Below are 27,822 nucleotides of genomic sequence, written 5' to 3'. Positions count from 1 at the left end.
CAGATCCTGGCTGCACCGCTCACTGCCTGTGTCATGTTCCTTAACTTCTGTCTGCCTAATTTCCTCCCCATAAAATGAAAAGAATCATACTATGTTCTTCACTGGGTTCTAGTGAGTATTAGGATGAAATAATAGGTACAATGTCCTTATCCCAGTACCTGCCACAAACTAAGCATGGCATTCAGTAAGTTATAGTCATATATTCCTATGGACTGGCATCTAAGACATAGTCTAAGTGGGGTTGGGGCAAATTGGTTTTTATCTTTATGACATCATCTCATTTTAGCAGCGATCTTGCTGTTTTGTTCATTGATACATACTCTTCAGTACAGATGTAGCATCCACTAAATAGCTGTTGGATGAATTAATTTCTGTGAAAGAGAACTGTATGTGAATGGCATTTGCTAGTATATGCATAGAAAAAAAAATTGAAAGGCTATATACCAAACTGTTACCAGGTATCATCTTCAGAATAGCACGATTATGAAGGATTCACCATTTTTAGAATCATACTTTTCTCTAACAAATATTTTACAAGGAGCCTTGTAAAAAAAAGCAGGAAAAAGCAATAAAGTTCAAATGTAAAGTAGGAAAAAAGTAAACATTGTAATTGTTAACTGGTGCCATCAGAGTCAATTCATGGATCGTTTTTAGAATATGTCTGTAGTCTTCTGGTAGAGAAAATATTGTCACTGACTGTATTATAATGATCTTGATTAAAAATTATGTGAGAGCTGACTTCAGTCATTACCCCCAATTTGTTCACCTCTTCTTGAATTCATGCTCTTTGGGATCCTCTCTGGACCGGACCCTGTGGCTTTTCTTGGCCAATGGAAGAGTGGCAACATTGACCAAATCAGAGGCCGGAGAAGCACCTGCACATGGAGCTCTGCCACCGTGTGAAGAAGCCCAAGCTAGCCTGCGGAATGATGAGAAACAGGAGGTCCCCCGCCACCACCAGTCAACGGCCACTGTGACTGAGGCCATCTGAGACTAGACCACCCCAATCCACTGAAGATGTGATGAGCCAGTGTGGCCAAGATCATCCAAGCCCAACCCCAAGACCAGAGAACCACCTGGCAGAATCACAAGCTAAATAGATAGGTTTTATTTCAGGCCACCAAGTTCTGGGGTGCTTTGTGGTTTGTCATGCAACAACAGATACCGATACAAATTATTTTAGTCACATGGCTTCTAAACAAAGTGCTCAACTGTATGTGACTTTTCAAATAAAAAGAAAAAAAGTAAAAATTCTGCAGCCAAATCATGACCAACTATTTGCAAAGACTCTTTTTTTAAATGAAAGTATTTCAGGTTGAGGGCTGCCACTTGAGAAGGAAACAGATACTCACAAAAAAACTGTACTATTTTATTTTATATTATAAAACATTCTTATATATTTTTTACATATTATAAAATAATATAATATAACAAGTGTTCTAGCTTTCTGACCACAAGAAGAGCTGAAGTTCACCCTGGTGTATGTTTGACTTCCTTTTGAGATGATGCAACCTGTTGTAGTGATTGATTAAATTTCTTGAAACATTTATACATCTTTGCAATTAAACCATTTCTTCACCCTGAACCTTTTTTTTTTGAACATTCCTGAAGGACAAAGAGACAGCATCAACCCTCTAACAAGAACACATCTCTCCCAAGTGGACTTCAGATTGAAACACATCACCTCATTTATTCTTCACAGCATTCCTGAAGATAGATACGATTATCCCAACTTAACATTTGAGCAATGAGGCATAGAGATGTTAAGTAACCTGTTCTAGGTCACACAGCTCATAGGTGGCACTGACAGGCCTCAATGCCGGGTCTTCTGCATCCAGAGCTCTCATTTTTAGCACGTCAGTGCAGATGCTCTGAGATACTTTCAAATTTGGTGAAGTTAGATGGGTTTACACCAAACATGCAATAATTGAATAATAATACCTAACATTCACACAGCCTTTGCTGAACGCTGGGGACTGCTCTGAGCGCTTTGTGTGTGAATTCATCTCATTCCCACAAGGAGCCTATGAGCACGTTTTACTAATGAAGAAACTAAGTTATATAGAGATAAAGTGACGTGACTGAGATCAGTAACAGGCAGAATTCAACCCTGGGAGAGATAGGTCCAAAGCGGATGCTGCTAACCCAGTAAGCACCCTGTATCAAGACCTGCCATCCTGGTTTGCTGGAGACTGAGTGGCTCTCAAGGATGTTGGACTCCCAGCACCAAATCCAAGACAGTTGCTGGCAAACCAGGACAGTAGGACACCCTACCTTGGACAGAGGTTACAAACCAGGAGGTCCAGGCCACCTGCTGCCCATTCTGTTTAAACCACAGAGTATTTTGAAATAAGACTGAGCCAACATTTAAAAATCAGAGGTCACCACAGCAACAGCTGTATTTTGGGGAGATCTGGCCCCACAGGGTGTGCATTGAGGTGTGGTGACAAACAGCTGCAGCTCAATAATACCACAGGGCCCTGTCGTCCAGGCAACAGCCCTCCTCCATTCTCAGCCATCTCTGCCATACGCACCAGGCGTCACCTTCTCTGACCCTATCCTCCTGGGCTCATTTCTGTGCCAGACTGGACACTGTGTGCATTCATTTGAGTGTGGGACCAGGCTCCACAACATCATCCCGATATACTAGAGCAGGGCTTCTTCCCCTTCAAGTCACCTGGGACCTTTGAAGGTGCCATGACACACCACAGCCCAGTAGAATCAGAATCTCTGGGGAGTGGGTCTCAGACAGCCGAATGTGGCAAAACTCCCCAGATTCCCACATGCAGCCAAGTTCGCACACTGCTCAAACTTCAACATGTACGTGAATCATCAGGAGATCTTATTAAAATGCAGGTTCTAATGCAGTGGGTCACGGTGGAGCCTGAGATTCTGCATTTCTAGCAAGCTCCAAGATGAGGCTGATCTGCATTTCCAGGGAGCACACCTAAGAGGCCAAAAGCCAAAAAACAGTGCCTCACTAGCATGTGTTTTTCCCAGCTGAGCTGGCTGGCCTCTGCTGCTTCCCTCTTCCTCAGAGACTCAACACCTTCAGCAGCAAGGCCCAGAGAGGGGCAGTGAGCAGCCTAGGGTAGCACAGAGCTGCGAGAATACCCGGATGTCTGTTGTTTCCCACCACACAGGGCCACCTCCGCCGACTTCACCCACCCCTCCGGATCACAGCACCTCCCTCCTCACTCTGTGAGAAGCTAAGGTGAAATTCCCCAGAGAAGCCAGCCCTTGTAAAATCTGCTTCTGGGCGGGGGTGGATGGCAGTCTTCCCTGTCCCCGAGTGGGTCCGGCATCCGACATGAGTGCAGCAGAGAGCGCAGAGGCTGGTGGAGGCAGGCAGGGGGAGGCCCACACTCCGGGGCACAGGACAGCCTCCTGCCTTTACCCAGAGGAGGTCTCCCGCGGTGCCTGAGTCAGAGGGCCTGTGAGCTCAGCCCTGGGGCGGCCAGGCCGGGAGGATGAGTCACAGGGTGTGCAGCGAACCTCTCCGTGGCCAAATACGGGCTCTGCTTTGCTCGGTCTTGCCATCTACACAAACGCTGGGTCTGCTCCACATGACAGCTAGGTCCTGAGGAAGAGGGAAGCTCCGGCTGGCCTCTCTCCTCCTCAGGGAGTGGAGAGCACTTTGCTTCGAGCTCCCCAAATACCTTGCAAGCTCCTCTCCCACGCACCTGCCCTCGGCACATCTTTATGCCAAGGATAAAATACAGGAGCAGTAACAACACATTTTTGAAACGGTGGTTTTGTCATAACAGGGCCCTGCTCTGCTGTTAGACAAGCACAGGGCGGTGGACTCAGGGGAGGCAGGGAGGAAAGAGACCACATCTTGCTTTTCCTCACGTCTCCCCAGTGCCACACATGAAACCTGAAACAGGCCAGGTGGAATGAACTATTCGTTAAATTAATTATTGGGTACATTTGCATATGTGTGTGTCATTCTCTGCCACTAGACTTCTAATTCCTTGAGAAAATAACTTAGATAGTGCACTATATGTGCCAGGCACTGTTCTAAAAATCTCCTCATATTAGCTCATTTAATATGAGGATTAACTCATTTAATCCTCACAACAATTCTTGCAAGAAAGTATTATGATTATCCTCATAGTACAGATGAGGAGCCTACAGCCCAGGGAGGTTAAGTAACTCGCCCAAGGTCATGGGGATCCTATCCCTAAGGGTGCAGCCTCATATTCTGTGCTTTTAATGATATTTGATTCATTTCTGTATCTCTGATGCCCAGCACAGCGCCTGGTACATAGTAGATAGCAATAAATGTGTGCTAACTAAATGAATGGAATAATAGGCTTATTAATTACTTTGTATGGGTATGTACGTATATATGCTTTCCTGTCCCACCAGACATTGTATTTCTCATAGAAAGTTTGATCTTGCCAATATCTCCCAATACCTTTAATAAGTGGTTTAAGAGAAAGAACATTAAAGACTGGGTGTTCCTGACTTGAATAGAAATTTTTCCAAGGAAGACATGCAGATGGCCAACAGACACATGAAAAGATGCTCAACATCACTAATCATCAGGGAAATGCAAATCAAACCACAGTGAGATATCACCTCACATCAGTCAGAATGGCTATTATCAAAAAGCCAGTAAATAACAAGTGTTGGTGAGGATGTGGAGGAAAGGGAGCCCTCCTACACTGTTGGCAGGGATGTTCACTGGTGCAGCCACTAGGGAAGACAGTACAGAGGTTCCTCAAAAAATTGAACTACTGCACAATCTAGCATTACCTCTTCTGGGTATTTATCTAAAGAAAATAAAAATACTAATTTGAAAAGACATTTGTACCCCTATGTTCACTGCAGCATTATTTATAGTAGCCAAGGTATGGAAGCAACCTAAGTGTCCATCAATAGATGAATGGATAAAGAAGATGTCGTACATCTACACAATGGAATATTATTCAGCCATTAAAAAGAATGAAATCTTGACATTTGCAACAATACCCAGAGGGTATTATGCTAAGTATAATAAGGCAGACAAAGAAAGACAAATACCATATGATTTCACTTACATGTGGAATCAAAAAACAAAACAAAACAGAATCAGACTCATAAATACAGAGAACAAACTGGTGGTTGCTGGGGGGAGTGGGCAAAATAGGTGAAGGGAATTAAGAGGTACAAACTTTTAATTATAAAATAAATAAGTCATGGGTATGTAATGTAAAACACAGGGAATAGAGACAATAATATTATAATAACTTTATGGTGATAGATGACAACTAGACCTATCAAGGTGACCATTTCATAGAGCATAAAAATATCAAATCACTATGTTGTACCTGAAACTAATATAATATTATATGTCAATTATAATTCCATTTTTAAAATAGTAAATAAATACCAAAAAAATGGATGTTCCCAAATGCCCACATGCATGGTATGTGATCCAGAATATCTGGACAGATGATGGAGGTTTTCAGTTTATTCAGATGTCCAGCAAAAGACTGCCATGGTCAAGAGTCAGGGCTCGCTTCATGGCAGTGAGGCCTGTGTGGTTGTACAGGATCCCATGCTCAGAAAGTTCTCCCACTTGGTCCAATGTTCTCCCGTCACCATCTTGAAATTCTTAATAATTTTTGAACAAGATGCCTCCTGTTTTTATTTTATACTGGGCTCCGCAAGTGATGTAGCCTGTCCTGTAAAGAGTGAATAAAGCCAAGGATGATGCCTTCAGGAAAGGAAAGAGATGCCAGGATCACTGTGTCCATGGCCTCCAGGAACGAGAGACATGCAGAGACATTCCTAGAGAACATTCAGGCAGTGGATCCTAGGCTCAGCAATTCCAGACCCCGTGTGGCTCCTGAAGGGTGATTTGATCTCATTCCTCCTCCCCAGAGGCTGGCCCTGAGACACCCCTGGTTCGCAGACGCCAAAGCCTAACTGTTGCCCAGACCAACTCCTTTGGCCCGCAGTCATTTCAGTCACTGCACTGCTAATGCCTTCACGTGGGGGAACGTGGATGCAGGCTGAGCACCCGGCTAAGCTCTTTCCTTTCATCTGATGTTCATAACTATGACCCTGTGAGATGGATTTTAATGACTCCATTTTAGGCATCTGAGATTCCAAGTTAATAAAAGGCAAGATTAAGTGCAAATAAATGATTCCAAGACCCTTGTTCTTAACAGTGGCCCTTTCTGCCTCTTGCTGTTCTAGGCAAGACTTCTTTCTCTCTACCTTGAAATCACTCTCCCCAAATCCTGTCTTCTCCCCTTACAACTGGGAAGGGATAGATCCAAGATGCCAGCTAGGCAGGCAGACTCAGATGACTGCTCTTAACTGTACATGATACAGTTGCTCTCCTTGTTTCAGAACCTTAACTTACAGAAATGTGGACCTGGAAGGAATTCTAGCCTCAACTTCTTCTGTAAAATGCAAGCAATAAATAGAATCATATCACAGATGTGCCTGGATTAAACATAATGACGGGTGTCAAAATACTCTTTAACAATCATAGGTCTCAACAGTTACTTCTATTATTACCAGGCGTAAAACTAATTCTGTTCAACCTGGTACTAAGGAAACAGAGGTCATTAGCTCCCACCCTCTTCACTTTAGTCTAGTCTAAGAGTAGCCACACCTTGGCCAGTTACCTGTCGCTAAAGGCTTGATGGAACAAGCTGCATCCCTGTGAATCATCAGGATTTCTTCTGCATCGTCTTCAAATCTTGATTGCGCCACTTCTCATCTGTGTGAATTTGGACAAATCACTCACCTCTCTGAGTGCTCTTTAGTGGGGCTGACAGTGATAACTGTGTCACAATGTCACTGTAGGGTACCTAACATAGTAGTCACAAAGTGGTAGTTGGTACAATTCTTTGGAAAACTGTCATACACTCACAATTACCTCTAAAGCAGCAGCAAGGGCCAGATCTGCATCTTAACTCTTTTTCGATAGTTACTTCTGTATGTCAGGTTGACTGGGCTAAGGGATGCCCAGAGAGCTGGTAAGACATTCTGGACATATCTGTGAGGGTGTTTCTCAGATTAGCATTTGAATAGGTAGACCGAGCAAAGAAGATTGCCTTCGCCAGTGCAGGTGGGCGTCATCCAATCCCCTGGGGGCCCACATGGAATGAAATGTCAGAGGAAGGGGGATTCTGCTCTCTCTGCCTGAGCTAGGACATCCATCTCCTCCTGCTGTTGGACGTGGATGCTGCTGGTTCTCAAGCTTTCATACTCAGACCATGACTTAAACCATGAATGGGCTTCTCGGGTTCTCAGGCCTTTGAATTTGAACTGGAACTTCACCACCGGCTTTCCTGGGCCTCCAGCTTGCGGATGGCAGATTGCGGGACTTCTCGGCCATCATACCACACAAGCCAATCCTTCATAATAGATCTCTATGGACCTGTATCTGTATCTGTATCTACCCTAATGCCTCTGTTTCTCTAGAGAACCCCAATACACTCTTAGAGCACATTCTCTGGGTGTTCTCTTCCCACTGAAGATGTACCACACTCCCAGAACTTGGGTGGGTACCCTACCGATAAGTCCTAAATAAGATGTTCTAAATCCCTCAGCTTGCCCAAATCTTGATGGGCCTGCAACATTCTCAACAGCCCCCCCAATGTCTTCCTCTGCCTTTGCCTCCCCTTGCAGTCAGGTGAGTAGTCTGTAACTGGGGGCCTTTGACTCCACTCCTGCCCCCACCAATCCTTCACCCCTAAGACCAAGTTGGAACTTTCTCTTTTGATTTTTCAATCTTTGTAGAAGAAAAGCAGCTGAAGCATGTACCAAGGGGCTGGGCTATGGATGAAGTGGAGGTGGTGGAAAGCCCATTTACACTTGGAGGGTCACTGTTTTTTATCCTACTCTCTCCTGCAGCCACATCTTTCAAAGGAAAAGAAAACTGTGCCAGTCAGAAACACACATATTGGCTCCACATGTGCTAACTCTGTGACCTTTGCCAGGGTGAATAAGGTCACTGAAACACAGCTTCCTGGAAATAGTCAAGTGTATCTGGTAGGGCTAGAATGGGGATGAAATGAGATAATCCATGCAAAGTCTATACAGTTCCTGGCACATAATAAACACTCAATAAATGTAACTGTTTTGTTATTGTTATGGGAAATCAATCCATGACAGTATTAACCTAATTTTTCATCTCCACAGCAAACAAAAACTATGAGCATACTGACACAAGCCAACTGCTGATGACGTTTCAACGGCCCAGGTGCTCTCCTGCCCATTATCCCATCATGCTTCTTTTTCATTTCTGTCAGCACTCTACATTTCTTAGCAAAATTTTTTTTAATTAAAAATTTTATTCTTTGTAGGCCTTTGATATTTTAGAGGTGATAAATTGTGGTTTCTTCCCTGATACCTGTCACTATTTGAAAGCCTGTATAATCATTCTTTACAATCCTTCCTAAGAGCTTACATAGCAAGTCAAACAGTAGGGCAGATCATGGCAGTGTTGATGCCAGCAAGTCTCATCCCCACAGAAACTGCATCACGGAACATCTGGGACCAATATAGATGCAGGAAGTCATGCTATCTCAGGTTGAGATCCTGCACATGATTTGAAATTCAGAACCTAAGAAACAGCTGCAGTGCATCAGACAAAATGTGCCTTCAAAGTACAGAAAGTTCTGGGTGAATCACAAAGTATAAAGATTCTGGGAAACAGGTCTTTGCAGTCTGGAGTTCAATAGCATTCTATTCCTCAGATTGATTGTGCAGCCAGGACAATTTAGCAGTGGAAAGGGGACTTTCTATTTCTATTAGTGAAAATAACTGAAAATTTTCAGAAAACATAAGAAATAATATTGCAATCAAAGAGTTATTATTCATTTGTGGCAAAATCACTGAGAGAAAATTATCACCTCAGCCAAAGTAAGTTGAACAAAAAGAACTGGGTTTTTTGTTTTTTGTTTTTTTTAGTTAATAATTTAAAACATGAGTCAACCAGTGATGATCCATAGGTGAAATTCAACCCACCACCTGTTTTGTAAATAAAGTTCTATTGTCATACTGCCACGCTCATTCATTTATATATTGTCTCTGGCTGCCTTTGCACTACAATGACAAAGGGAATACTTGTGATAGACTTTGTGACCCACAAAGGCTAAAATATGGCATTTTACAGAAAAACTTTGCCAACCCCTGGTTTAAAACATGAGGCTAAGTTACCTGGAAAGCAAAATAGTGTTTAGAAATATGTTTGAAATCAGAATGAACCATGAAATAAAAGATTTATTTCATTTGTTCATCCCACAAATATTTAATCAGTACCTAATGTGTGTCTAGCTGTGCAAAACAAAACAAAATAAAAAAGCAGACAAAGCCCCTATCTTCATAGAACTTGGCTGCACTGAGTCTACTAGTTGATCACTACAAAAGTGTACGTATTTTTTAAATGAAATCTTTTAAAGAACAATGAAGAAAGAAATGTTTCAGGGCATTAAGAATGGCATCAGTGTTTCTTCAGCTTAGTCAGTAATAACTGTGATGAACCAACCAACAGTTCAATGAAAGAAGACTTGTCAACTTGTGTAAAAGATCCAAGAAGACCTCAAGCCCCAGCATAAACAAAGAAAGGCTGTTGGGCTCATCAAGGTTGAAGGGAAAACTGGAAACAATTGCACATGGATGCTTTTGCATCCATATACAATTTGCAGTGTGGAATTGATCTCAATAAAATCCTTGGCCAGACCCACCATAGTGTTGCTAACAGGAGCAGAAAATTCAATGGCTTTGCAGCAATGTTGATGAAAAGAGAGAGAAGCATTTCATACATATCTGGTTATAATGAGGTATGAGATTCAGTAGTAATAAGTTTTGATTTGCAAGCAAAGCAATAGAAGAACTCCAGAAATCTCTCAATTCTATCAATTCATGCATCCGAGAAAAGGCTGACAATTTTGCAAAGCATTTCCATGCAGAGCAAACGCACAGTATTCAGGATGCTGGGTTATTCCTTGAAAATGTCTTTGGGCTATTTGTTATGGTATGTTGTGTTCATTTGGGTTTAACATCCCTTCAGAGATTACAGAATTTAGGAAGATGCAAAATATGATTCTTAGAAGATCAAGCATCTGATAAAGTGAGCCAGGTACTGAGATTAATTTCCAACTCTGAATTTATCTTTTGTTTTAAATGTATCACAGATTATTCCAGGAATTCTTTCAAAGGGTTGCAAAATGAAGTTATCTATAATCACTTCTTTTTTTCTTTCTTCATTATTTATCATCTGAGTAAAGCAATAATCATTTCAAAACTATTTAGGACAGAGTAGAAGAATCATGCCAAAACATAATCATGGGAGGTTTTATAGTTAAGAAATCATCATTCCAAATGAGTACAGAAAAATCCTGGAAGAAAAAAAGGTCTCAGCAGCTTGATAGTCCTTCTCTTTTTCTTTCAGGAAACAATGCAAATGTGATGTTTATTACTAAGGATTGGATACTTAGTTACTAAATCTAAATCTACCTGTTAAGAACATAAGCACAAAAAAATTTTTCTTGAGATGTTTACGTCTGTGTATATATGGATCTGTACATATATGGACTAAACCATTAAATGAAACAAGAGGCAAAAATTTTCAAGAATATAGATGTACATGTGACGTCCAGATGGTCCCACACTTCATTTTGCTAAAAATGATGCAAAGTTTAATTTCCTTTATGACTGCATCAGTATAACCGATACAGATTATTCCTCTTGGCCTTCACAGGAATGCTGCAGATGCCTCAAGCCACTGCATTTCACTCCAATTTCATCAGTTGCTAGAGCAGGCAGGAATGCTTGCTCTTGTTCCACAGAATGTTAAAACACGCTACAAAGCGCACTGGCCCTTGATGGTTATTACAAATGACTTGGTAACCCAACTGATGGGCCTTGAGGGAAGGAACCAGTGGTGTTTGGAGAACATGGCCATGCGAGATGGGAGGCAAATGGTGTTTTATTGATCCAGTCTCCCCTATCAGTTATCTACTTTGGTTAGCAGATTGTCACGGCTGACTTTCGAATCTGAACTAAAATTTTAAAGCACAGTCCCCTGCTTAACAACTGGACACTGTTTCTAGGAGAGAATAGTGACGTAATAGAAATAATAGAAATAGTCATGTTGTTTTTATTAGCATATTCCTGCATATTCAAAGATTGTTGAAAACCCCATTTGAAAGCTGTTGCCCTAGAATCTCCCACAGAGTGCCTCCCTTGTTTAGTGAAGGTTCCCTCTTGGAGAAATCTGCTGGGAACAAGGTGAGGGAATCTAGGTCCCTCACAAACATCCTATCAGGCTCCACCTTGGCTAGGGTTATTACAAAACCCATTTTATAGATGATGAAACTGAAGTTCAGAAAGACGAAGTCACCGCATCCCAGGTTTTCCAAGTTCCCCTCAGGGGTGGCCTCAGGAGGCCCCTTTTCTCTGGATGTGCAGGGATTTATGTAAGGGATAATTTATTTACACAAAGGCAATCACCCTGTGAGTGGGCCCATGTGCGACTGGCATGTTTACAGGCCCCGGAGTGCCCGGGAAGCCAGGGTAACCCCAGGCCACAGGAAGCCACTTCCAGCTCCTCTCACATCACGACCCACCAGTCTCCTCCGCCACCCTAGCCTCTTCCCCCACCTCCCCTCCAGCCACAAGGGGCTCCCGCAATTCCTTCAACAGCCTATGCTCCTTTTTGCCAGCAGCTCTTTCTGGTTCTGTCTCAGTGCCTAGAACTTTCCCTCAGTCTCTCCTCAGCTTGAGTGGCCACCGCTCATCCTTCAGGCCTCCATGTAGTCTCACTTCTTCCAGGGAGTCCCCTCTGCCCCACTCCCCACCTTGCAGATTGGGAAGTACTCTGTGCTTTTGCAGCATCCTTTGCCACCTCTTGCCATCCTGCACTGAACAGTTGATTTGGTTGTATTTAGTTGGTGTAGCAGAGTGGTTAAAGGCCTGAGTTCTGGAGCCAGTCTGCCTGGGTTTAAATCTTGGCTCGGCCTCCTACCAGGTCTGTGACCTTGGGCAAGTTGTGTAATTTCTGTGCCCCTGTCTTTCCCTCTGCAATAAGAATAATAATGTAAGCAGTCTGTTGTACAGATTCCAAGTTAATATATGCAAGGCACTTAAAACAATGACTTGCACACAGCAAGTGTACATTACTGATCATTACAGTAATCTACTATTCTCTGGCCCATCTTTTCACCAGACCAAGTTCTTGATTGTAGAAATGGCATCTTCATTATCTCCTTGCACAGCCGCTAGTATATAGAGGTACTCAGTTATTGCAGTTATTGCAGAATGAATGAATGAATGAACAAGAGAGGCCACAGCTTCTGTTGACCCTCTATGGATAGTTGGCCTTCTCTAGTGCCCACCATGGTTTCTATAGGCCTGAGGCCCATGGGGCTGAGCTGATTTGCTCAGAGGAGGTAGTAGTGAAGCAGAGGATACTTGCCTATGCTCTTCCCAGCGCAGAGCTATCCTTCCAAACAAAGCAGGTCATTCCTTTGGAGTTGTGCAATTCCAGGCGATGCAGATTTGCAACCACTACTACTTCTTGTCTGACCACTATGTCGAACTGTTTTCATGGAATTAGACTGCCCTTTTGGAAGGTCCCAGGGGCTCAGACTTAGCCAACAGCCTCACTGGCCACCCTCTGAGCCTCTAAACCTCCCCTCTCCATTGCCCTGGCTCTGCCCCAAGGCCTGGAGTTGGCAGTTCCTGCTCTCCACCTGCTACAGGCCAGCTCTGCCTTTTTCTCACCACTCAAAGGCCGCCCCCTCCAGACTTCTCCCAAATGGGAATCACTTCTCACCACTCTGAATTCCCAGAGTCCTCTAGCTTCCCTTGTTTCTTCACCTCCAGGAATCTGTTTCATTATCTGTAAAATAGATAACAATGCCTACTTTAAAGGGAGGTTGCAAAGATCAAGTGACTCAAGCAAACGTTTCATATCATAAGCATTTGCGTGCTTACGACCTTGCAAGTTTCTTGAAGGCAGGCACCCTCTGTTTCACTAACTTAGGCCTTAGCACAGCACCTGACTCATCTTAGGCATCCAATAAATGTTTGCTCAGTGGATCAATCAATCAAAAACAATCAAGAAATTCATAAATTATAGCAACATAACAATATCCTGCAGTATTCACACAGAAAGAAATCACCTCAGTTAGATTTCCTTTCTTTCTTTCCCCGTTTTTCCTTCCTCTCTCCCCCACCCCCTGCCACCACCACCTCTCTTTTTAATAATCTTCAAATTTAAAATGACCAAACCATATCAACTATTCCTTTCTTGGCAGATGAATTCACAGTCAACGGTATATTCAAAATATCATTAAGTACCCAGAGAACTTGAACTTGGGAGTAAAAAACACACACAGGGTGTACTCACATGTGGGAATGAGTTTCAGAAAGGAGTGGTTGCTCGTGACTCTTCCCGACATGTGACATTGGCTGCAATCGGTCACCTCATTCATCCTCTTGCCCCAACCTCGGCCCTTCCCTCTCTGACATTCACATGTCACCACCTGTACTCAATGTCACCAAATTAAGTGATACTTTTCTTGATAAGCAAAATTTCCTCTCCCCACAGAATCCTCTTAAAATCAAAGAGGAAAGCCTAGAGATTTTCATACTGGTGGAGGGGGTGGAAGCAAGGGTCACTGCTTGGTTTCTTGTAGGCCCTGGCACATGGAATCAGGAGAACATCCTACCTTGGAGACGCTGTCCTGCTCTCTCTCACTGATATTCAGAGAGGCCTGCCACTTTCACTGGGTACAAGTCTCCACCCTTCTTTCCCTTGCCTGTGCCCAGAGCCCTGCAGGGAAAGCCCGGATTCCCTACAAGGTAGTGCCGGCCAGAATTGCTCCATCCTCCTTATCAGACCTACTTGCCTGCCCAACCCAGACCTGGCCCTTGTAAGTCACGGGACAGGCTCAGCCCAAGCAGTTGCAACTTGCTCAGATGAAAAGAAATGACTTGCCTGAAAGCCGACAGTGAGCCAAGACCAGGCCACCCAAGAAAAGCCAGAGCAGATTCAGCTTGGCAGCCAGATGCTAAGAGGAGAGCATGGGAGGCCTGGGCTGCCCCAGGCAGTGCCAGTCTGCAGGAAGAATCCACGGCCAACTTCAGGCAGGGACCCCAGCATGTTTCTCTTCCTCCGACCTCTGACTCTCGGCTCACCACACCTGCTACAGTGGGTTGGTTGCTCAGGACATGCTGACTGGCAGGCAGATGATGCAGCCATGACCATCCATGATCTAAGGTACTGGTGATTGTCAGAGGTGCTGTTATTTTATGTCCCTCTGAGAAATAAAGATAGATAACCTAGTGAATTGTGACACAGTGGATCTTTATTACTTAGAATGTATATTTTATACTTACTGAAAGCTTTTTTAGGTTTATATAGAATGGGTTTTTCATGTATATTAATCTCATGCATGCATGAAGGGAAAATATCATGAAGCAAATTATTTAAGGGAATCCTCAAATTTTGTCACATTCAGAATCCACATCCTCTGGGTCACTTTTCAAACCAGAGCTGTTTACGTCCATGGTTTCCCCAGCACATCATCCTCTGCGCCATCTGGAGCCCAGGGGTGATCACAGGGTCGATGCCACTGGTACTTCTTCAGAGAGCGCTCCACTACTGCCTGTGGGGTGTTCTTCCAAGCGGCTGACACCATTCTGCAAAATATGAACTGCGGGCAATGAAAACTACATCATGGGTACCTCCATCCCAAAAGTGACTGAGAGACACATTCAGAGATGGTGGGGAAAAAAAGACTGCTTTTTAACTGACAAAATATGGAATTATAAGGGCAGCTAACAGGTTTGAACTGCTAGAACATCCTAGGAACTGTGCTAAGCATGCACCTGACCTTTACCATCTTATTCCACCTTCTCTTGAGGTAGGTAATAATATGAGCTAAATTTATATAGTGTTTCTTGTGCTCCAGACACTGCTTGAGTGCCATATATATATACAGAATATATAAGCATAAAGTATATATATATATATATGAAATCCTCCACTCATTTAATCCTCCTAGCCCTGTGAGATAAATAGTACTATGATCTCTATTTTGAAGATGAAGATGATGAGGATAAGCTACTTGTACGGGATTACACTACTTATAAGTGGTAAAACTAGGATTTGAATTCCAGAGTCTATTTCTGGAGTCGACTTACCCACTCCACTATATATGGGTCTGTTAATGTGCCCATTATACAGATAAGGAAATCGAGGTTTAGAAGAGATAAATACCTTGTCCAAGACACCATGCAAGTGCCAAGATTCAGATCCACAGCATTTGACTCTAAAGCCCATGCTCTTCACCATTTCTGTTCTGTGCAGGGAAGACAAAAGGGCAAATGTCAAACGCAAACGCAGATACCTAGCTTTCACCTTGTAATTCAGAATCCCTTATAGCATCATTTTGGTGAAACTTAACTTGCTTTCCTTTCTCTCAAAGATGCAGGAGCACCATTTCCTTCTGGTGATCTGAAGGCCGTCTCGTTCATCCATTTGCTTATTCACTGAATAACTATTTGCAAAATGTTCACTGTGGCCAAGGCCCTGTGCCGGGTGCTCCAAGGAGCTTACCATTTGTAGCAGGAATAGCAGGCTTTGTGCAAGGGCTTACAAGTGTGGCCAGAGCAGGGAAATGCTGCTGGCAACTGGAACTGACTGGAACTTCTTCTTCCACTGAGGAGGGTGGTCCAGGAAGCAGAGACACAGGGAATGGGGGAAAGACGGCAGCCAAATTATTTGTTGGGCAGTCAATGACTCTGAAATAGGGCAGTGATATTTGGCTTCTCACTGTGTAACCCCTTCACCTCCCCAAATCTTCAGTGAAGTTTGCTACACACATAGGCCTTGGGTGATGACTTTTAGTGGGAACTGGGGATGGAAGTTAAGTTGGCATCTGTGTGAGTATGGGTGCAGGGAAGCACACAAAAGAAGAACTAAACTTAATTTTAGGGGCTCAGGGAAGCACAAACACTGAAACTCGGCTGGACCCCTACCCCTGGTATCCCAGTTCTGAGCTCCAAGAAAGCGGACACCTTTCCTCCTTTGTTCCTTATTGTAAACCCAGAACTTTGAGGGATGCAGATGTATAACAGGTGCTCAGTAAATATTTTTGGACTGAGTGACTAGCTGAAAGACCTCAAGAGCCCTTCAAAATCTCTCCCGGATGCGCTAACATTCCCTAATGTGGTCTGAGGGCCCAACACATAGCAATCTCTGCCCAAAAGAACCTTTTCTTCGTAGCTTAGATCATCTCTCTGCACTGTCCTCCAGGGGAATTACTGGAACAAAGACGGTAGAGACAAGTAAGGCCTGGGGCATGTAGCACCAGCCTGCTCTGGAAAAGGAGTGCAGATTTCATTCTGGTCACAGTATTGCAGGACAGGGCCTAGAACAGTTTCTAACCCCATGCCAGTGCCTTCGCACTTGCCCTTCACAAAGAGATAAGGGAGCTAAGACTCAACTCACCTTGAGCTCATGTGGATCTCAGCACCTTGCTTTAGCCATCTCACCTTTGCAAGAGCCTCCAGACTGAACCCCCTGCCCCCACTTCTGATCCTCTCAAGTGTGTCATCTCTTAGTAGTCAGATGTCTTTGCAAAGAGCAAAATCTGAACATAACTTTCTCCTGTTTAAAATTCTCCCATAGCTAATTTTTCCCCCTAAACCTCTCTTGTCCTTGGGCCGGGAGGTAGGTTAAGTGTCCTCCTGACTTCACTGACTCTTCCAGTCCATTCTCCCTTCTTGCTGCCTAATCTACTCCCCACCACACACCCAGCTCCAAATGTTGCCCAGGTCTGTCCCATTCCAACAGCATGGTAACCAGCATGAATAAACACTCTCTGCCCCCATAAGTGGAATCACGTTAATGACTTACTGGATCTGTTTTTACTGGACTACCAGAGGGCACAGGAGTTCCAGAATTCAGATGCCACACATACTTCCTGAGTCTGTACTATGTCCCTGGCTGAGTCACTGTCACATACTGTGCCATTTAGTCCTCACTACGACCCTACAAGGTGATAAACACACAGAGGCTCGAAGGAGTGAAAATAGAGAAGAAAGAAGAAATGGCCCCACTGATGGATAAGGGCCTTTGACCCAAGTATCCAGACTCCTGGCTCTGTGTGTTCAGTCAGTACTTATAAGGACTGTTGTACCACAGACTCACGATAAAAGGAGGCTGCAGTATTTCCCTTTGACCTTACAGCATTGATCCTGGGAAGTTTTTCCAGTTGTCTAATCTAAATTCCTCATGCTGCAACTCAATCTCTTTGCTGCCTGCTACCTCACCGCCATCCCCAGATAAATACAAAAACAAAGCTTCTCTTCTAATTGTGGCTTCTGTCTCCAGTTGTCACACTGGCCTGAGATAAGCCTGGCAGAGCAGCTCCCTGGGCATTGCCTCCATGCTGCCAGTCCCTCCTCAGCCCCTGCGCAGTGTCAGCAAGACCCCTAGCTTCAGGGAGTCCTCTCTGATGGGAGGGGAGGAAAGACAGAAAGCTGAAGGCGCAGAGCTTTTCCAACGCCGATCACTTCCTAGGAGGTGGCAACAGGTGTCCCTTGGTGGGGAGATGGGTGCCACACCTGAGAGACTCCTGGGTTAGCAACAGCACTGGCAGGCTGCAGGGCTTGCTCTCCACAGTTCCCTGGAGGCTCCCACTGGACACGTACCACAGAGGATTCTTCTTCACTGGGCAATCAAAGCAGACAAAGTAACAGCCTTCCTATCGCACTCCTAGCTGCCTGTGTCTGAGTTCCCTGGAACACAGAACAGGCCTAGTAAATGCAGGCTGAGTGAGTGATTCAGAAAATGAATGAACATGAGAGTGAGTGAATGAGTACATAAATCAGCATATCGTTGAAAGGATCAATGAAGGGAGGAAGTGAATAGAAGAATGAACAGATAAATGAGTGAATGAAAGAATAAACTTCTGAGTGAATAAACACAGAGGAAAGAGGAACAAAATGATTAAATGAGTACATGACAGAGCATGTTAAAATAATTAATGCATACATGTGTGAGTCAGCTGAATGAGTATATGGCTGATGGATGGACGGATGCAGTCAGTCAATGAGTGGTGAATTAATTCACAACTTCTTAGAGGAAGACTTGGAAGCCAAATTACGGACTCCATGAGGCCAATAACTAGGTCCATTTTAGCCCTCTGCTATCCTCAACCCCTTACACTGTCTTACCATTGTACAATACATGGTAAGAATTCCAGTAAGTTTTTGTTAAATAAGCAGATGGACAATTAGATATCCTTCTGCTTGCAATACATGTATTAAAATTTACACTTGACGAAGACCTTAAAATATCAAGGTTCTTCACCATTTCCTAAGCTATGTGGTCTATCAAAGGGCACTTAAATCTTGGAACTCAGTTTCCTCTTCAATAAAGTAGAGACAATCCTACCTTCTTTTAAAGCTGTAGTTAAAGAACATGTGTACCAGTACCCAGAAAGCATCTAGTGTATAGAAGATGCTTTATGAATGAAATTCCCTTTCTTTCTCTCCCAAGGCCACTTCTTCCCTCTATCCATGCACACCCCACCAGCTCTGGGGCCTTTGAGCTCTGCCTTCTGTGAGCTCAGTCTCTTAGGGGAAAGGTGCAAATGGAATGAATTCTGCTAGAAAGGGGAATGATGACAATGTTAGGCTAAACTATATGAAATTGCAACAATTCAGTTGACCTTATGACTTAAGAAGCCAGCAGTTTCACATGTTTCAATACAGTAGCTGGAAATACAGAGGAACATGAAGGAAGGAGCGAAGGATTCATCCTAGGGCTGGCTGAAGTAGTCTAGGAAAAACTGGTGGAATTTGGATATGTTAATCTATCAGTTGAAGAACTTGGTGACAAATAAATGAAACTCTGCTTTAAGCAGAAAATGTATTTCTTGGAAGAACACTGGTAAGTTCTAGGAATTGCTCAGGCAGGTCATGGAACCAGAGTCAGAGCCAAAATCATGCCACAGAACTAGGCCACCATGGAAACCCTTCGGTGACACAGAGGACAGCCTGGATCCCACCTGCCCCGCCCAGTTCACTACCCCTGTTGTCATGGAAACCCTGGACGTTGTAGCCACTGCTGCCACCAAAGAGGGTTATTCATGTCCCTGCTTCTTTGTGGAACTATGTCCAAATTCAGAGCCTAGGGTAGGTTTATCTAAGCGTCATGGGTAATTTTTGAAATAGCAAACACATCCATGTGCCCAGAGGATGAGCCCACCGTACCCCACCCCACCCTGCAAGTCCATGCAGATGGAAGCTCCTGTCTCAGGACCCTTTGGGACCTCACTCTTTGTACCTAGTCATCTAGCTATCCATTTTTAACCTTTATAATAAACCAGTAAAAGTAAGTAAAGTGTTTTCTTTGGTTTTGTGAGCCACTGTAGCAAATTATCAAACCTGAAAAGGGAGAGTTGTGGCAAACCCCCTGAGTTTGTAACCAAGTTGGACAGAAGTGTGGGTAAGCTAAGGCCCCATATTTGTGACTAGCCTCTGAAGTGAAGATAGTCTTGTGGGACTGGACCCTTAAACCTGTGGAGTCTGGTGGCACTAACTCCGGACAGTTAGTGTCAGAACTGAATGGAGCTGTAGGACACCCAGTTGTTGTCCGGATGGTTGGAAAATTGGTCAATGTGAGGAAAAAGCCCACAGTAGGTGTCAGAAGTGCTGTGGGTGAAACAGCTCACTGCCCTGACAGTTCTGTAGGCATCAAGGCCCAGTGGCAGATCCACTACCTCAAAGGCATGAGAAAAATGTTGCCTAGAACTGGAAAACTCCCAAGCCCATGGGAAAATATGTAATAAGAGGCTTACAAGCAGCTCTGACCTTTAGGGAGCTTCCCCATGAGACTCCTCCAGAACTGGTGGACTGTGGGGCCTCCCACAGCCATAGGGGTCAGAGGTCGCCACCCTATCACCCCCAGAGCACCTTTCTGAGTGAGGAAAGAGAAGTGAGCTAGCCATGGTTAGACTCCATTCTCCCTTTCATGTGAACCCCACTTCCAGCCTTCACATAAAGTGCCCCATTTGATACCTACAGCCTTGAAAGAGTTGGCATCCTCACCCACGTAGCAGATGAGAGTGCCGTTAGTCCCACTTGGCTTTCGGAGGCTCACAGAAGTCATGCTGGTTACTGGAGATCATCCGGTCAGAGGCAGCACCAGACCTAGAAGGTGGGTCTCCTAGCCCATGGCAGCTCAGCGTCCCCCGAACACCAGCTATGCTTCCCCCGAGAGCTACGGCACACAGGGAGTATGAGCCATTGGAAGAGAGGACTCCAGGGAAAGGTCAGTAAATGCAACTAATAGTGCAACTTGAGACGCTTGGTGTGCCTTGAGGACGGGGATATTTTGAGGCCATCAGGCTGTGTTGCACTACTCAGACCATAGAGCCTAACACACACCCTCCTCGCCCCATGCTTATGAGGAAATCAGCCAAGTTTCAGGTCCATTTCCCTCCCCCTGAACCTGGGTGAGGGAAGGGGTGATGGCCTCAGCTCTGGAGCATGACGGAGTGTTGGTGTACGAATCACCACGGTGGGGGTCCAGGGCAGGGCGCAGGGACTGCTATTGTACAGTGGGTACAGGGTTTCAGTTTGGGGCAATGAAAAGGTTCTGGAGACAAACGTTATGGTGGCTGTACAATAATGTGAAGGTACTTGATGTCACAGAACTGTATACTTAAAAATGGTTACAACAGGAAATTTTATGTTATGTATATTTTACCATAATCAATAAAGAGAGACAGAGAAAATAAGCACCCAAAACAACAAGCAAAACAGTCCTCCAGTGAGTTCCTGTCAGCTGAGTGGGAGCACTTAGGAAAGCAAGCTGCCCTGTCCTCCGTGGCGGGAGGATTCTGGGACTCCATCGCAGACCCAGAGACGCCAGAGGACACTAAGTCGTTTCGGCATGACTTGGCCCAAGTTGCTGCCATTTGGGCCCTACCTAAGGGAGCTCCCAGCTCCACAGTCAGAGAGAGATCAGCAAACAGCTTCACAAAGCAGGCACTGGGCCAGACTTTCCAAGGAGACAGCTCAGGGAGCACCAGAGCTGGGAGGACTCTGCAAGGGCCGCTGGTCCAACTCCCTCATTTCATAGATGGAGGATCTGGGAGCAAAGGAGAGAAGCACTGGCCTACATGTTCAGTCACAGCAGAGCCAGAAGCCTTGAAAGGTATTAATGAATGGACCTGAGTCCAACCATTGCCAACAGAGTGAGAAGGTGGGAGACAGACTGACCCGGGTGTCACCACACAGTGGGGACAGAGTCATCTTCAGGGCAGGGCCTCAGAGGAAAGGTGCTCACTTCTGGCAGCAGCTTGGGGTCCAAAGACAGCTCCCCCACCCTTGGGGCCAGTCAGAGAACAGCTCAGCTCCCACCTCTGCGTTCTCTACCTCCTGGTCTCCTCCCTTCCCCGTGACCCCTGCACTCGTGGGCTGCGGCTTCTATGCTCACACACAGAGCACCAGGCCTTGTTCGAAGTGCTTTGCAAGCACCATTCATTCGGTCCTCACCCCAGCTGGATCACTGAGTGTCAGGAAATCTCCATTGTAACTAAGAAACCTGAAACAGAGAAGTGGAGGAACTACCTGAACTCATGAAGCTAGGAGACGGTTGAGCCACAGTGTCCACCCAGAGCTCCTGGGAAGAGGGGAGCAAAGCTGGGTTTCGGCTTCCGACAGAACTGCTATGGATCCCCACTCTGTCCTGGGATGAAATTACCTTGGTTGGGCATGTTGCCTCAACTGCTAAGCTCGATTCCTTCATGTGTAACGGTGACATCAGTGAAATAGGCCCTGCCTGGTTGGTGGAAGAATCCCCAGGGAATTCTCCTGAGAAAGCACCTGGCACCTGGTAGAAGTGCTCAGGAAATGACCGTTTCTCTTCCCTTCCCTGAGGGGTCACCCCAGCACTTCCCCAGCTCCCTGCCAGCAGCCCAGCTCATACAGTGTTTGTTGACACCACATCCGGGCCTGCGTGGTGTTGTCACCCTTCGTTACACCACCGCACCTCACCAGTGACATAACCCCTCCACCTCCGCCCCACCCACCCTGGGCTGGCGTAATCAGGCTTGGCTGACACATCCTCACTGAAGCTCAGACTCAGATGCCATATTTCTTTGCTGGTGTGTTGGAGGGTAAGCCAAATCCAGCCCCTTTTTCTCTCTGCTGTCTCTCTGTCTCTCCCGGCCTCAGAGGCCTGAAGAGGCTGCCAGCAGCCAGGAGCTGGGAGTGGGCACCACGGCGGCAGAGCCAGGCCCAGCCCATCCGGCACGTCCCACCAGTTCCGGAGGCTGGATGGCATGAGCCAGGGATGCGGTAATGTGGCGGCGGCATGAGGAAACGGCTACTTGTTGAAACCCATTTCTCAGTGATGAGAGCCAAAGGGGGCTGGACAAGGAGAGAGAGGGCGGGGGAGAGCCAGCCTGAGCTCCCAGGAGCCCGTCTCCTCCACTCTCTCACCCATTCAAAAATACATTTTTGAGCACCAAGTATGTGCTAGGGTCATGAGCTGGAGCCACTGTCATGAGCAAGGCCAGATCAGAGGTTGCAGCCTCACAGAGCTATCCATTCCAGAGGATGGCACCAAAAATAGCCAAATAACCCCGCAATGACACAAAACAAGGGACCTCGATATTGTGAAAAGTGCTTTGAAGCACAGGGGGTGGTATGACAGCACCTGAAGCAGGAAGTGGATATGACTCAGTGGGGTGATCAGGGAAGGGTCTCTGAGGAGGTGACAAAGAGCTGAGACCTAGAAGGTGAGGAGTCATCCATGTGAGGAGCCGGGGTGGAACGGCCCCAGGGAGGGAACCGGACAGGCAAAGGCCCTAAGATGGGGAGAAGGCTGGCTTGCTCAAAGACTAGGGGGCAGAATCTTCAAAGCAGCGTGAGGTAGCGGGAAGGAGGAGGGCAAGGTCTGAGGAATCTGCAGGCCCTGGATCCTGGAGGCGGGGCCCCAAGGCCATGGCAGGAGTTAGGACTGTACACAACGGGAGAGTTTAAACGCTCTGAGGGCTCTTCCCTTCCCTACGCTTCAGGTTCTTGGTACCTGGGAGACAAAGGGTCCCACATGACTCTTGCTCACAGGCCCTCGGATCATGGAATGCAAGGAACCTCAGGATCCATCAAGATCAATCCCTTCCACTCTGAGATGGGGGACAGCCCCAAGATGGGAACGGACGTGCCCAAGATCACACCGTGTGGCTGTGGTGGAGCAGGAACTAGAACCCAGACGCTGGAGGTGAAAGCAGAGCTCACATTTTTAGCAGCTACTATGTGCGATTTCCTTTAACTCTTCTCATCAGCCCCAATCTTTATAGATAAGAGAGGGAACATGGTTTCTGAGGACCGCACAGTCAGAGGAGCCGGGAAGCCAGGGTCTAAACCCAGGTCCTCCTGACACCATGCCCACGCCCTTTCCTCTGGGCTATTTGGGATTTATGTCGATATTCCCAGAGACCCAAAGTGCTCAGGACCCAGGTTCTTCCTGAAAGCTGCTGGAAATTTCTATGGGAAACACCTCAGGGTCCAAGCAGGTGAGTGAATGAGCCTGTCGCTCTCATGCATCAGTCCACTGAGAAACATGTGAACTATATTTTTTTAAATAGATCGAGGAAACCAATTATAAATAGTTATCACTAGACATATACTTCCCATTTTAAATGTGCCTCTTTGAAATTATGTTGAAACTGACCTAGAACAGAAGGGTTTTTCTTCATAAATGATCGGCTAGATCTTGCTCCAGAAAGTCAAATTTCCACTGCATTTAAACTCACTGGGAGGGTTTGTTAAAACACAGGCTGCTGAATCTTACATGCAGAGTTTCTGAGTCAGTAGGTCTGGGCTGGCACCTGAGATTTTGCACCTGTAACAAGTTCCCAGGTAATGCTGATGATTCTGGTTTGGGGACCCCACTTTGAGAACCACTGCTGTAGTGGATGCTGTGGTCTCTAACCAAATCCCCTGTTAGCACCAAGGCCCTCATTTGCCCAGGAATTGCCCTGTCCCAGGAATGGCTCTTAACTAAAGGGTACCGCCTCACCCAGAGTTGCCTCCCCTTCCTGAGAGCGGAGTACTGACCTGTGAAGAGGTTCCGAGGCCTCAACCTGGGGCAACTGTGCAGGGCCATCTCAGTTTCAGAGCTCCCCACGTGACTGGCTGAGGCCTCTGTTCTGACTGCATCAGAGTTCAATTTCTCCCCCTACCTATTCCTACAGTCTTCATTCTCTTGCAGGTGTTGTCTCCAAAAATACTTTCTATTAAACACCCTGGATTCAAATTTCTGTCCTGGAATCTACTTCCCATAGTGTCTGGCTTCAAGTTGGGACCAGAAGTGGGATAGTCGAAGAAAGCAGATTAAAACGGGATTTGGGAGCTGGACCACCCATTTACCACTGGCTGACCATGAGTGCTCCAGCACTTGTGGGTGCAGACAAGTGGAGAATGAATGGCCCCTGGGTGGTATAGCAGTGAAGCTTTTCACTGTATGCAGACTGGGATGAAGTGGAGTATGCAAAGCCCCTGGGATATGTAGCCGTGTAAACATGACGCTTTTAAATGGGGTCAAACAGAACAGGTTACCTATGGAGGGGAATAAACTGGTGGGTGCAGTCTCAGGCTTTTGAGAGGTTTAGATACAATACAATACTAATTATAATATCAATAAAATGGGATGGCTTTGGCTGAATGCCATTAACGTAGAGAAAGAAAAGGAAAATCACCAATTTTAGGCAAAGGAGTCAAAGTCAGAGGGCCTCTTTGGCAGCATCTAAAGAGCTTTCATCCTCTATAGTCAGATGATACCAAAGGCTGAGAATCAGGCCTAGGTCTTCTGTAAGGGTAGTAGCGCACCAAAGATTCCCCACCCTGGCAATTCTGTGGTGCCAAAATCAGAGCTTTAACTAGAAAGAAGTGGGGCCCTGAGACTTGGGACAGGAATGTTAGGGTGTGAGCACTCACGAAGCTGGAAGCCCCCAGATCCTCCAGAATTCTCTAAGCCTGCAGAAGTGGCCTGGACTCAGTAAAACTAGCATTCCCATCTAGCTTTAAAACGGTTCAAAAAGTTCTCTCTCCTTCTCTGTGTTGCAAGAAAACATATGCCCCCACCTCCCACTCAGTTTAGACCCCCACCTTAGCTCCTGATTGCCAAACCTATAACTAAGGCCAAGTTAGAACATTTTTCAGCCAGAAAACACTGGGTTTGCTAGGCTTCCCTCATAGGAATGGGAAACGATAGGATCCCGAAATAATAGATGCCAGATGGTGCTTAATCATCAGAAGCCAGATGAGTGCAAATACTGTAATGAGCAACAAAGTCACAAAGGCAGCTAGGGGCCTGACCCACAGACAGGGATGGTTAATAGAATACGACGCTTTTAAAGACAAGCTAGACGAGCAGCCAGCAAGGGAATTGCTCAATCTATGCAATCAGAATAAATCAAGGATCAGGATCTCTTGCCAAGTTTCCAGACCTGAACCCATTTTCAGACACAGAATTCACTGACTGAAGAAAAGATTAGCCCCCCAGGAAGAAGACCCTGTACTACTATGTCAAAGGGACCTCCAGGGTTCTACTCAGTGAAGGAAAATAGCAAGTTTGAAGATGGCTGGAGACAGGGTCTGAGTTGATATATGGGGACCTGAAATATAATCTTGACCCCTGTTGGAATGAGAATATCTGGGGACCAGGTAATAAAATGAGTCTAGGCTTAGGCTCAGCTCACAGTAGGTCCACAGATTCACCCAGTGGTCATCTCCCTGAAGATACAACTGGAATGAACGTACTTGACAGTTAGCAGAACTTCCGCATCTTTTCCGCGGCCTGCGAGGTGAGAACTATCACAGTGGGGAGGCACATGTAGAAAGTTCCAGAACTGCCTCTGCCCACCCTCCACTAGCTAAGATAGAAAATCAAAATCCATACTGCATCCTGTGAGAGATTAGTGCCACCCTTAAAGATCAAAAAGATATAGAGATGGTTGTTCCTACAGTATCTTCATTTAATTTGCCAATGTGGCCACTAAAAAAAAAAAGCTAGAGGCATCTAGAGGCTGACACTGCTGCCAACACAACCAGATCTGAGTCTGTTGTAACATTATCCAGCCAGAAAAGGCTGGGTCAGCTAGGCTTCCCGCATAGGTATGGGAACGATAGGATCCTGAAAAAATAGATGCCAGATGGTACTTAATCATCAGAAGCCATAATGGAGCCCATGGACCGAAGCTCCAATTGTAAGTGCTGTGCAGTACGTAGTAGGGTCTCTGCTGAGCGGGTTAACCCAGCCTGGGAAGGAAGGGGGCAGCAGAGCTGATGAATGTGTTCCTTTACATCTCTCTTAGGAAGGAGCCTCAGAAACAGATCACGTGCACATGGAATGGACAACACTGTACGTGAACAGTCTTCCCCCAAGGTCACATTGACACTTACGTTTTCTTTCACAATGTGGTCTGAAGAGATGTGGACCCTCTTGACATTGCACAGAACATCACACCGGTCAACTATATTAATGACTTGCTCTTAACCGGTGAGTTATGAGTAAGAAGTAGCAAGTATGGAGAGGTCTTGATGAAATGCAAGCACTCCAGAGGATGGGAGATAAATCCCATGAAGAGTCAAGGTCCTGCCACACCAGTTTTAGTGGATTCTGGGGAAGGCCAGGGGATCCCTTCCCAAGTAAAGGGCAAATTGTTTTATCCTGTGCCTCACACTTATAAAATGAAAACACCTCTTTCTGGGTTCTGGGTTTAGGATATTCCACACATGAGAGTAATGCTCCAAGTTAATTCCCAAGTGACATGGAAGACGGCCAGCTTTGAGTGGAGCCTGGGGAAGGAAAGAGTCATGAAGCAGGTCCTGGTGATGGTGCACCCAGCACTCCATGGATGGTGCAAAGGCCCCAGCACTCAAGCCTTAAGCCCCGGCAGGCTCCATGGGATTAGAGGCAAATCTAAGGGGGGAAAGATGCTGCACAGGGTTTATGGCAAGCCTTGCCAGGAAACTCACAGTGTTCATTCCTGCAGCAGATCTGTCCTGCTTGAAGGGGGATGGGAAACCCTAAGGGGCCAAGAAACACATTTTGGGAACCAGTGAGTAAGATGTTCTCAAGGCTCCCTCCAGCTCAGATGTTCTATGGATCCTTCTTACCCTGTCTTTGCTCCAGCCCCAGTCTTCCACATCTTACTTATTTGGGGGCCAGTTCTGCCTGAGACTTGCCCATGTGCCTTGCCAACAGCTGTCCAGGAATAAGCTCCCTACTGCTCTCACCCCTAAAGTTCTGGCTCAGAATGGGCTCTCTGAGAGTGCCAGCAGAAGCATTATTGCCAAAGGGTTTCTAGTCAGAGTACGAACTGTGGATCTTTCCTGTGCCTCCGCCCTTTGCTTCGGCTGCAGAAGCTTAAATTTCATTGGCTGGGAAAAGCCAGTATTGTTCCTTCTTGCAGGAGGCTGTGGTGTGTGTAAACCCTGAACTGCAGCTAAGTGGCCTTGCCCTAAACCTTGATTTCTCTGGAGTGCAGGGCTAGGGGGTAAGGCTGAGGGAGAGAGACTCAGTTTCAGTCCATCCTGGTGCAGGGAGGAAAACCTTGTGTGAATACCAGTGCCCCTTCACTTGCCAGCAGAACCCAGCTGAAGGAGAACACCTGGTCTGAGTCCATCATGGCTTTGTTGTCTGGAAGAGTGCCTTCCCTTCTCTGGGCCTCAGTTTCCCCATCTATCAAACCAGAGGGCTGGAGCCGGTGATGTCCAAGGAGACTGCCTGCTCTGATACTCTGTGACTCACAACTTAAAAATGCAGGGAAAGACCTG

The 27,822-nt window shown here is 45.9% G+C and overlaps 1 long non-coding RNA gene across 3 annotated transcripts in view; it reads right to left on the bottom strand.

Moving 5' to 3' along the window:
* Positions 1-848: 848 nt before the first annotated feature.
* The window catches only part of LOC108391328 (uncharacterized), a 49,652-nt gene continuing 22,678 nt past the window's right edge, over positions 849-27,822 (bottom strand). The window contains exons 1-5 of one of the 3 annotated variants that reach the window (XR_012128500.1): positions 20,054-27,822; positions 15,239-15,320; positions 13,955-14,672; positions 6,627-12,853; positions 850-5,672 (exon numbers count right to left, since the gene is read on the bottom strand). The exon at positions 20,054-27,822 is cut by the window's right edge and continues 22,678 nt beyond it. This is a non-coding gene — a long non-coding RNA (uncharacterized lncRNA). Of the gene's footprint in view, positions 5,673-6,626; positions 12,854-13,954; positions 14,673-15,238; positions 15,932-20,053 lie in introns of those variants that run through there. The other 2 variants (XR_012128499.1, XR_012128498.1) reach the window with 2 other exon arrangements.

This window comes from Manis javanica, chromosome 2, assembly GCF_040802235.1.
Source record: "Manis javanica isolate MJ-LG chromosome 2, MJ_LKY, whole genome shotgun sequence".
NCBI classification, from domain to species: Eukaryota; Metazoa; Chordata; class Mammalia; order Pholidota; family Manidae; genus Manis; species Manis javanica.
The sequence above is the reverse complement of the archived record's forward strand: the minus strand, read 5'-3'. Positions and strand labels throughout refer to the sequence as shown.